The following is a 12,963-nucleotide window of genomic DNA, read 5'->3' on the forward strand; positions in this document are numbered from 1 at the left end:
TGAACCAACCTGCCCAATTTGCACTGTTTAAATTAGTGGTTATGGAGTGATTCTGTGTTTTAAAAATCTACACAAGAAAACTTACTGAATGACTAAGAATAAGACCCTGGTGTTAATCTCAAATGATGAATATCAGTGTCAGCAACACAGAATTATAGGAGGTATTTTGAGGATACTTTGCTGCCAAAAACGTATTTTCTGCTTTTACATAAAACTACTAGGGAATGGTAATTACTGTGCAATTAATAGGTTTATGTCTCTTAGAACTTTTTATGTTGCTGACACTATTGGGTCCATAGAAATACATGTTTATAATGATAAGATACTAGATGGAGTTGGAGTTCAGAACATAAATAAGTCACCTTGCAATAAAGATTATTTTGAGCTAAAGGTACTTTAAAAAAAAAAAAAAAAAAAAAAACAGTAGATGCAAAAAGACCTCTCTGACCCTTCCTTTTATCTTCCTGAATGCAGGCGATAAAACTCTCCTACAGAAGATGTCATCTCTAGAACAAAAGGAAAGTAACATTCTTATCATCAAAGGCAGGAAGTTGAAGCTGGGAGAAATCTTTACAATACAATTTTTAAAACTATCCCTTATCCTCCTACTTACTTCTTCACCCAATTAAGTACCGTAGTCCTAACCCATTTGCCTTGACAGGTTTCCACAATGTACTACTCTGTGTCCAACACATACATAAGTGTTTGACTCTGTTTCTTTGGATCTTCATTTTTGCTTAAGGACTACCATGTCATGTAAAACTCTAATTAAATATATTTGTATGCTTTTCTTCTGTTAATTTTTCTTACATCAGTTTAATTCTCGAGTCCAGGGGAAAACCCTAAGAGGGAGGAGAGACAATTTCTCCTCCCCTACAATAGAAATTTCAAATAGATGTTGTTTACCTTTACTGCTTAATTGGCTTATTTTATGTGATTCTTCTAGTTTATGTAAAACCCTACTTTTGTTTCACAAAAGAGTAGATCTCTTTTTCCACCTCTTAGAGAGTCAATCACTTAATATTGCTTCTACTGCAATTTACAACCACCAACAACAAAAAATTTAAATCAGATTGCAATCTGTATATTTTTAACACCCACTTATTGAGGGATCTTATAACTGCATAGAAAGGAAGGAAAAAGTACTGCACACTTACAGCTTCCTTTAGTTTTTTACCTAGTCCTTTACTGTTGAGGGTAAACCTACAGGAAAATCAAAAGTAATCAAGAGAATGATAAAAATAAACTCATAGAAAGTGAACACCAGATAAATGAGGCAATAAAGGAGGAGAATAGCATATATAAACAAAATGTGAATATAGTTAGTAAAATTTGAGGAATCATACCACCCTGCACCCATTAACTCACACAAGAACCAAACGCTATGAAACAACATACCATTAGATAAAAATAAAGTATTATTTAATAATGCTTTAATAAGGCATTATTTATAACTGAGACTTTGGTTGCTAAGATATAAACAGAATATAAGTAGGAGGAATAAAAAAAGAAACTCAGGCAACAGCCACCAGAAAGAAAGAAAAAATAAGAGAGAGAAAGAAAGAGAGGAAGAAAAAGAAAGAAGAGAGAAATAGAAGGAGTGAAATTAAAAAAAAAGATAGTGGAAAGAAAAGGAAAGAAAGCAAAAGAAAGAAAGGCAGGAAAGAAGGAATGAGGGAGGGAAGGAGGGAAAGAAGGAAAAAAACAAAGAGATAAAAAGAGACAGAGAAAGGAAACGATGGAAAGAGGGAGGAAGGCAAATGGTACAATTACTGAACAATTGACATTGTCTTAACAAGTTAACATGTATCTAATACAGTTATTTACTCAAGAGAAAAAAAAAAGAGACTTATGTCCATACAAAAATCTATGCATGAATATTCAGAGTTTTGTTATCATTAAAACTGTAAACACTTTAAATAAGCTTAGACAGCTATATGTCTAAATAATTTGTTGAATGTCTGTCCAGAGTGATGATATTTAGCAAAAAAACGAAAGAACGACTAATAAACATAACAACATAAACCTCAAAATAATTATGTTGAGGAAAGAAGCCAGACCAAAACAACACATACAAAATTATTTCAAGTATATAAAAATATGGAAAATATGAATTAATTTGCATATAAAATACAAACTAATTTACAGTGATGAAAAGCAGAACTTTTGTCCAGTGTAGATATATTTCTTATTTTGATGGTGAATAGTTCATTCACACACACATTCCTGTTAAATTTTGCAACTTATTATGTGCATTTTATCATGTCAACTATACCTCAAAAATATTGTAAAACAATGTTATAGAGGTTTACTTTAATATCATTTTCAGAAAAAAAATCTGACAGAAAAGTAAGGAAGGCAATTTTGAATTGATAAAAGTACATGGTACTTTGAAGTTTGGCATAAGTGTTCAAAGAAAAAGATCTCACCGAATATCAGGTTATGTGTAGTAAAAGTCTAACACACAAGCATATACTCCTTGAAATTTCAGAATTGTAATAAAAAAAATCCTGAATGGTGTGAGAAAGAAATTAGGTAACCACCAACTAAAAATTAAAATCGTATTGTCTACACAGTTTTCAATAACAAAATGGAGAAATATCCTCAACTTTTTCAAAGAAAATGACTTGGGATTTTTCATTAAATATCAATGAAAATGGGAATCAAATGTGAAGGCAAACAAGAAAAAAAAAAAAGAAAATTAAGTATTGTGATTCATATACAAATTAAATATTAGACCACATTAAAAGTGTAATGAACTAAATTCTCTGGATTTGGATACACTTTAGTTCTAGAAAGCAGCTGGGGCAGGATGAAGCAAGAAGATAAAGGGTCTGGAAATTACAGCTTTATTTAGTAGATGGACTGTTCAAATAGAGTGAAGACATTTGTTCACTGTATAAGCAAAATAATCTTAGTAATCTTAAGTGAGAATATTTGAAAAGAAGGTATGGTTAATTTATGAAGCAAATAGGACAGGTGTTTGAATAATAGACAATTCAAAAAATTTTAAGTTAACATTTTAGATGTTTTCTCTTGAACTATGTAAGAAAGGAGGCAATGAAGCCATTATACAGACAATGCCAGTTTATTCATCAGCTGGAATTGTGTATTCAACAATGTTTGCTTAGCCATAATGCAGGAAGCATCGTATTTTCAAAGATTTTTAATTTTGAAAGTCAATTCATCTACAAAGCATGACAAGTCTAATTATGTCCATAGAAATAAATATTGAATTATTGTATCTTAATAATTCAAAAAGTCATTGTGTGCCTGAATGCAATTGGAAGTCACCTTGTCTGGGACAGAGAGTAATAGGAAAAGCCAAGGAGGTCACCATGGCCTGATGCTCAGCTGTCTAAAGTAGATATAACCAAAAATAGGAATGCAATTATTGTAGAGGTATTAGTATATTTCTATAGGATTACCGGTAATCTTGATTATAGTGTTAGATAACCACATTAAGCATTTATAAAATGCCAGGCATGGTTCTAATTAATTTATATGCATTCTCTCACATAATCCACATAACTGCCTTGAACATAGATAGTTGACATTACAGAATAGAAAACCAAGACACAGAAAAATTATTTAGCTTGCTCAAATTCAATACATTGTAAATACACACCCATATATCCACCTATATCTATATCTATATCTATATTTCACTTGTCTATCTGTTTATCTAGACAGCGTGAAAGAAATAAAAGACAGTGAAACAGAGAGAGAGTTTCAGTCAGGATTTGAATAGTCTATAAAATATGCTAATTTAAATTAACTGAGTTGAATTAGCTGCTAACTAGATTATGTTAATAACATGAATACAGGAAATGAATGATAGTAGAGTGACTATTAGTGAAGTAAGCATTAATGTTCCAAAGATGGGAAGTCAATAGGTAGTTTATATATAGGCAGTTTACAACTATATATGTAATATGTATATGAAGAAAGAGATATGAATCCTTTTATATAGTCTTTTAAATAAATAATTATTTTTTAATTTTTTATGTATACACATTATTTTGTTAATATATATAAATTTCATATACTCTTGTTATCCCCAAGCACTGAATAAAGTGTCCTTGCAAATTTGTTTTTAATAACAGTCATCCATGTACATATTTAATAGACAAAATGTGCACAGACACTCACAGGGTATCTAACTACAACGCAACAAATTTTGTTGGGTCACATGCCCAAAAATGTATATCATTCTGTGCACTTTATAGTATAGTCAAATAAAAATTCTAGTCAGGGTATTTTCAAGTTGCTGGAATACTACAGAAAAGGCAGATTTAGTACAATTATCATGCTCACTAGCCTAGTTTCAGAAAGAGTACCTCCTAAAATTTACATTTTCATAGTTCTTGTGGTACTTATGCATTCATCAGACTGTCTACAGAAACAGAGATTGAGTTGTGAAGAATCAAAACAGTAAATAAACTAAATGTATTTAAATATACTAAGCTTGGGAATCGAGGGGTAAAAAGAAAAAGTAAGCAGGAAGCAGATAAAACTCTCTTTAGGTTGAAATTTTTAAAATGGCTCCACAAATTTACTGGCATGGAGTCATTTAAGATATGGAAATTTATTAACACTGGCTTTTACTACAAATTACTTAAAGCTGCTTATACATACACACAAAGCAGTTAATGGTTTGCAGAGTTTCCACCATAAATGCAAGTCACTTTTACACAAGATTTAGATTCTAACACTATGAGAATTTGCTAAGTGACAGAGGTATGCCTTTCCTTTCCTTCATGGAAGCTATGGAAATACATCATTGTATTTTCTGTAAATACTAAACACTCTTAAAGACATATTTATAATGACTTCTCATTTTTGCAAAGAAAATATTTTTTAAAAACAAAAACTTGTCTTTGCAAGGAATGTCAGACTTAAAGATGTTTACTTTATTGACTCAAACATAACAGTGTCATAAAAGAGCTCTACCCTTCCATCTTTTAGAAACAAAAGATGAAATACATAAGTGTTTTTACATTGATTAAACTAATTACCTAGATTATGTCTGTATAAATGAAACATGAATATATGGCAAACACTTTTTTTCTGCAGATTTCATGGTCCATAGGAAGGCTCTCTAAAGTTTTCACTCTTCAAATTTCTTGTATTTGTGACAAAAAAAAGAGTCTCTCTTATTATTCTCTTATTATTTGATCTCCCTCTGTTCTACATCTCAGTCACTACCCTCTCACATAAATTTTTATTTATTCACAAAATTAGAAGGAGGGGCCAGATATTTAAAAATATATTTAAGTCTTTTGAATTTAAAGTAAATATAATGAAATATTGCTATAGCTTTGATGAAAGGATAGGGATGAAGATATAACTGTATCTCTGCCACTTAAATTCTTATACTATTGTTAAAAACTGGTCATTTCTGTTCACATCCTCATTGTCAGGAACTTATCATATTGACACTTCCGGCGTCAATGGGAGAAAGCATGTTTGGCCTAGCTTGGTCATCATATGCCTACTTAAAATTCAGGAGCATTTACTAAATAGAAAAAAGAAGACATTGCATGTGGAATAGTAATAAGCTTTGCCTCTGCTACCCAGAGATCCATGAATACTTTCGTAATTGCACAAACTTAACCTTCCATCAATTGAATAAACTAAAGTTTGATAATGATCACATCTTCATCTAAGTTTAAGATTTCTAAGTGTTGTGCAGACCTCTTCATGAGTTTAGATGCAGCTATTTGTAGTCTAGTGACTTTTAATAGAATGGAAATTATAACTAATATCCAACTATGCTGTATGAACAAGGTATGGTCAACAAAAAATTTCATTAAGAGAACAAAAGAATAAAAAACACCCAACAGTCTCTTGTTCATAGGAGTTATAAAATACCATTGGGCAGGAATTTTGGAAAGTCCCTGTTTTGGCAGTAGAGCAAGATATTTGTGGACAAACTGGTTTTGCTCTCTGAGTTAACTTTGTTTTCTGCTATGTTCCATAGCCCCTGGCTTTGCTTACTGGAAGAATTCTTCTCGCTCAATCTCATCTGCAGGCACGTCAGAAATATGAGACTGCACAGCTTTCCCAGCAGGCTTCCATCTGGTGCAGGTTTAGAGCCTAGGGTTTGCTTTAAAATTTGAACAACTATTATATTTTGCAGGCCAGACTTGTGGTTTCTTTGGCAATATAAGACTCTAGAAACTGATTTGGCTTTGGACCTATTTCCTTTCATTCAGTTCTTTGGGCAAATGAACATAGTCAAAGGGCTTGTCTAGACAAAACACTGAATGCTTCTTGTCTACCATCAATGCCTTTGTGCTGATCCCTTTCTTTCATCTTTCTTAAATTAATGGTGGCAAACTTTAGGGTATCTAAAATTACTGACTTCGGTGGGAAGGTAACATCTTATACCTGATATTTGGCTTTGGATTGCCTTCCATTGACTGTGACAAATACTCAGGCCTTAAAACCCCTTGCTGTATTATCTCTTGCTAAGGCTACGTCTCCATAGCCACGTATTACAATAAGCCTCACTTAATTTTCTTCTTAATTTGTTCAAGTCAAAAGCAGGAGCCAGCATACAGTTACATTTTGAGGCTTACAAACTAGTTCTACTAATGCTCAACCTCTCAATAACATGGATAGCCACTGAGAATAACACAAATTTCAGTTTCACCAAATATTTTTGCAATAGACTAACAAACAACTCGGGCTCTTTGCCTTATGCCACCAATAACTAGCCAATACCTTAACTTTAACTCATTTTTGGTATCACCTACCATATCAGCCTAGATTCAGGACAATAAATAAAAGGAATTTTAGGTGTTTTAAATTAGAAAACATTTTGTTGGAAAATGTTTATCATATTATTGAAAGGGATAAAGGACCAGGCTTTAGACAGGGACACCATGAATGAATCCTATAAAATATTATCACCCATCAAATAAGGTTCCACCTGTCAAGCCAACACATGAACTCTGAATTTAAGACCCCTTTAACTATCGCTGACATAAAAGGATAAAAAAAATAATAAGCCCAAACCACTGCTTCAGAATGAAGTTGAAGAAGGACAATGGTGATTGCAACAGTGGCAAAGGGTAATCTGATGTCTTCAAAACCTTTCATAACAGCAGAAAACTTGCAGAAAGAAGTAGGAAAATAACTTCTATGTTAATTGTGCCTTCCATATCTTGTAGAAATGCATCGAAATCTGTAAAAGCCTTATTTATATTCAGAACTCTAGCCAGCCACAACGTTCATGGAAGTGCATGAACATGGGAAGTGCAGTTTTCAAACTTTAAAACATCTGTGGTATATGAAGGCATCGTGGAAGGAGTGTGGTGTGGCATACCACAATCATCTCCACATTTTATATATTTGCCTGTTCAAAATCCATGAAAATGTTTCTACTGAAACTTCAAAAGAGAACCAGTAGTAATAAAGCATACTTTTCCCTAGCACACATAATTGCAATAATTATGAAAGCACACTCAAGCTTGTATCCATAGGAGAGATCCAAAATCTTATTTGACATTTTATCCATATCTAGGTGGCATTATATACCCTTCTAGGTATTCTGATTTATTATTTTATAGAATGCAGGTCCACTAAAATAACCTAGATAATATAGGAGAAAAAGGTAAGAGAAAAAGTGATATAGTTAATATTTATAATTGTCTTGTAAACATCAGAGAGAAAAATAATACATATAAGTACTACATTTATATATACCATGTAAAGTTATTTAGTGTTGCACTGTACCATCTTATTTGATATCATTAATATCACATGTGTCACATATATTTGTTATGGAAATCATTTTATTAGTGGTAGGAAACTGTTTTGAAGAAAGAAGCACTTCTTTCTAATTTGGAGAAACACATACTCATTATTGGTTTTATTTTTATGTTATCTCCTTATTGACTAGAGTATAAGTATAAGTAACCTGTACTTAATCCTTCTCAATCTTATTTGGTATTGCCCATAACCTCAAAATTGTCAGTGTTTATTCTGTCAGTATTGGATCAGGCTAGGTGCCTGTATGAATAAAAGAAAGGGCCCCAAATCAGCAATAGAAATGTAACCTTTACCTTGTTGGTAATATCTATAATGACTTGTTTTTCTGTCTTAATAGTCTGCACTTTACTTTTCCTAGGACATTCACATAAACAATTAACTTTTCCTGTATCTTTTTCCAAAGAGGAAATTAATATCACAGTGTTACACTAATGGTTTCATGATGAAGATGTACAGTTGCAGTATAGCCTAGAGTTTAGTACATTTGTGGATGCTGCTTTACCCAATTTACTGAACCATCGCTGTAGACTGAATGTTTGTATTCTCTAAAATTTTTTATGCTTGAAGTCTAACCCCAATGTGATAGTATTTGGAAGTCTACCTCCCCAGTGAGGTAAGGCCTTTGGGAAATAATTCTGCCATGAGAGTGATTCCCTTATAAATGAAATGAGTGCCCTTATAAGGAAGGATGAGAGAGATTATCTCTCTCCAGGCCATGCAAGCATACAGGCAGAAGGTGAAGTCTGCACGCCAGAAAGCAGGTTGTCACTAGACACTACATATTTTGGACATGTATCTTGGACATCCAGAACTGTGACAAATACATGTTTGTTGATTAATAAGACACCCAATCTGTATTATTTTTGTTATAGGAACTACAACATACTAAGTCACCAATAATGCCAACTTGAGGGAAGTGAGAATAATGGAAAGTCTCTGTTTGGTTCTGGCTACACTTAAGAGAGTAATCCCTCCCCTCTCCCAGGCTATTAATGGCTAGAAAAATGGAAACTTGTAATAAAGAGCCTTGGGAAAGACATAGGTTGATAGTTCATCGACTACTAAGCCCGAGTCCAGCATCTTAGTATATATTTTAGATTCATACAGTGATAGAAAAAGAGAGACAAATTCTTCATAATAAACATAATGAATTTGAGGATTTATTCAATGTGTCAATTATGAAATTATGAATGTTACGGTTGTAGAAAGGAGAACATTCTATTTCTGAATAATATGGATGCTTAAAATATAATCTGATAATGCCCTTGATGAATATGTTCTCATTTGTGGGAGAATCTTCCACCTCATCCCCATTCCACAATAATATATTTATTGACACAACATTTACATTGTTACATATTCTCAGAAATCATCAATCTCATATTTCATCAAATATACTAACAACAGAAAAGGTTATGAACTAATGTAGACATGGAAATAACATTTCTCTATTGCAGTGGCCTAAATTTATCAGACACAATTTTTGAATTGTTTCTTTTTAGCTTTAGTAACTGCTTTGTTTTCAGATAAACAGCCCAGCACAAATGCAATAATGTAAGGTAGGTGTCAGTTCAGAGCATGCTGTTTAAGTTTGGGACTTCTTAGTTTTTATACTCTATGAATTACATAGGCAAAAGGGTTTCCATAACTAACTTCTACTTTCCAGCCAGTTTTATTTCAGAAGAGTAGTCTAGATAGATCAGGTACATCCTGCTAAAAACATTTTTAGGTAATTTCCTTGGCTACCTTCCTGCTCATAAATAACCTTAGCGTGTTTACAAGGAAATTTATTAGTTCAACATTTACTTAGGTGTCCCCATGGAAGAAGGGAATAAGTTATATGCCTGCTGTGGTTTTCTTTTTTTTTTTCTTTGCAGGTACCATGGGGAGAAGAACCGATAGAAAACTAATTAATTACACTGGACACTTTCCAAAATAGTGAGAGATTATACATATTCTGCATATTAGTAGAATTAGACATATTCTTCATTAGACATATTATCCCACCCGTCCTGTTTCATTATTAGTTTCTTTTATATGTTTCTGCGTGTTAAACCTTATTAGACCATATAATGTTGCTTCTGAATTAAAAAAAACTCCTTTTCAGTGAAAGAAATAATAAAAAAAGAAACTGAGCCCACGTGATTTACCAGTCTTATATGCGAAATCAGTCAGAAAATATAGCCCTGTGTTTTATTCAAATGTTAGAAGTTTCTAGCTTGCAAGACTACAAGGTTCTATTTCTCAGGATACTGTACATTTTCTGACAATAAACAAAGTAGAGTTCTGTTCTTCCCATTTTCATATTTCACAGATTGGAAACCTGCTTTGAACTGAATGTTTGTGTTCCCTGGAAATTCAGATGCTGAAATTCTAACCCTTAAGATGACAGCGTTAGGAAATAGGGCCTTTGGGAGGTGATTACCTTGTGATGGTGGCTTCTTCATGAATGAGATTCCTTTCATAAAAGAGACCCACGAGAGCTACCTCACCTTTTCACCACATGAGAACAGAGTGAGGGGACATCATGCATGAACCAGGAAACAGGCCGTTACCAGACACCCAAACTGCTGGTACTCAAACGTTGAACTTTGAGAAATAAACTGTTATTGTTTATAAATCACCACTCAGTTTATAATATTTTGATATAGCAGCCCAAACGGACTAAGACCAAAGTCCAAATTTTGGAACTGGGGATGACTTTTGTAACAATTATATTTTCTTAATCACTAGTATTATTTTTATTATTCTTCCCCGTGGTTCTAGAATCTGCTGATACCATGATGTTAGAACCCCAAACAGAAATCCTTCCATTGTGGATCACAATAATTGTTTCCCCGTTGTTGGAAGTTGAGCCTTCTGCTGAGCTATTTTGAGGTCTTCATGACAAAGCTAATAGAAAATATGTGCAATTATATCTAGAATCCTGAAGATCAAAGAGGAAGGAAGATTTCTTTCATATGGTGAAATTGCAGAGACGGGTGAACAGAATATATACAAACTCAGGGACTCCTGAGTTTCAATATTATATCATGTCAGCTGCTATGGACTAAGTGTTTGTGCCCCCACCACCCCCTGCTTTGAATTTATATATTGAAGCCTTAATCTCCAATGTGATGGTATTTACCCTTGGGAAGTGATTAGATTTAGATGAGGTCAAGAGTGCATAGTCCCCTTGATTAGATTATTGCTCTTGTACAAGGAGGAAAAGATATGAGATCCCTTTCTCTTCATGCTCACACCAAGCAAAGGCCATATGAAGACATAATCAGAAAGAGAACTCTCATTGAGAACCTAACCATGCTGGCACGCTGCTCTCAAACTTGTAGCCTCCAGAACAGCAAGAAATAAATGTTTGTTGTTTAAGCCACCTAGCCTATGGAAATCTTTTGCAGCAACGTGAATTAAGTTAAAGTGATAAAAGTAAGGGCAACTGTTTATATTTGGTAGTAGTTTTCCATGTTCCATAATCTAGTGCGATGCTCTGTTGTACCTCACCTGTCAGATCATAATGGGGCTGATTTTCCTCCTCATCAGCAACAAATAGTTAAAGTATAGGCAACGGAAGTCACATCAGTTCATTGCATTGCTCTTTCTAGGGCATAGATGCTGAAATGAGAAAGGGAGAGAGAGGTATTGAAGGAGGTGGAGCTGCCTGTTCACAGCTATAATGATAAGGGAGTACCTAGCGATGATAATAACAGTTTTCTGGCCAAATTGTCTCTGTAGTCAGTGTAATATCTTTTTTCCAGTTTCTAAACCTACTAATCTATATTGACATTAGTTATATGATCCACTTATATTACGCCCATAAAACCCTTATTGATTTAAGAAAACCAGTGTTAGCCTTTATTGTATGTAAAAGATAACTGATTGAAAATCTTTTTGTGTATTGTGTGGCTTTTGAAAATATTGTTGCCGGGCACGGTTGCTCACGCCTGTAATCCCAGCACTTTGGGAGGCCGAGGCGTGTGTATCACGAGGTCAGGAGTTCAAGACCAGCCTGACCAATATGGTGAAACCCCATCTCCACTAAAAATACAAAAATTAGCCGGGCACAGTGGCAAGTGCCGGTAATCTCAGCTACTCGGGAGGCTGAGGCAGGAGAATTGCTTGAACCTGGGCAGCAGAGGTTGCAGTGAGCCGAGATCACGCCACTGTACTCCACCCACGGTGACAGAGTGAGACTCTGTCTCGAAAATAAATAAATAAATAAATAAATAAATAAATAAATAAAATAAAAAAAGAAAGTATTGCTGCTGAAAATATATTTTTTCCTTAATACATACCTATTTTCTTCGTTCTGGAAGCATTTTTATAAGCATGTATAGCTGCTTTGATTTGATTCAATGTATTCTGCTTTATAATTTTTTAAATTTAGTATTATCTTAATTACTTCATTCTTTCCCCCATGTAACTTCATTAGAAGGATAAGAGAAATATTGAATTATTTGATATCTTAACGTCTTTATTCAGATTTTTCATATTTTGCTTATATCACCTGCATTTTGAAGAATACTTAACTTCTTTTCTCAAACTTAGATTTTCTTTATCATCTATGTTCATAGTGCTATACAACCAATTAACTAATTTTTCCCCAAATTTAGAAAAATATGGTAAAGTGTCAAAAATTAGCTTATTTCTACTATGTGGCAACTTATTTTAACTCTTTATAGACATGAGTTACAAGATTATTAGAACACTTAAAATTTTTGATTTCTCATTTCAGACTTTTTTTTAAGAGTTAAACTTTCTGTTCTTTAATTTTGGTACTCATTAATTTGGTTTTCTAAATTTATAATTTTAGGAGTTTTGGGGGTAATTGAAAAATCACTGTTTCCTTGTTTGTGAATATAAGATTTAATTGTAGTAGTATATTTAGTAATATATTTACATGCCAGTTACAGTGTATAAATAAATAATAGTATATAGAAATACATTTAGGATTCCAATTACAAAAATTTTTATGTACTGGACTTCCAAATTAAGTAATACTATATACATTGAGATTTCCTCTCTCTGGTCACAATGTTAGCTGAAACTTATGGATGGTAAATTAAAAACAGGTTAGTGCAACTTATTTATAATGTAGTATAATTTAAGGTATAAATGCGGTGTTTGCAACATACGAGTGTGCATTTGGTTTAATTTCTTTTGAATGTCTTGCTAGATTGTTTTACAATG

Source organism: Macaca mulatta, chromosome 17, assembly GCF_049350105.2.
Source record: "Macaca mulatta isolate MMU2019108-1 chromosome 17, T2T-MMU8v2.0, whole genome shotgun sequence".
NCBI classification, from domain to species: domain Eukaryota; kingdom Metazoa; phylum Chordata; class Mammalia; order Primates; family Cercopithecidae; genus Macaca; species Macaca mulatta.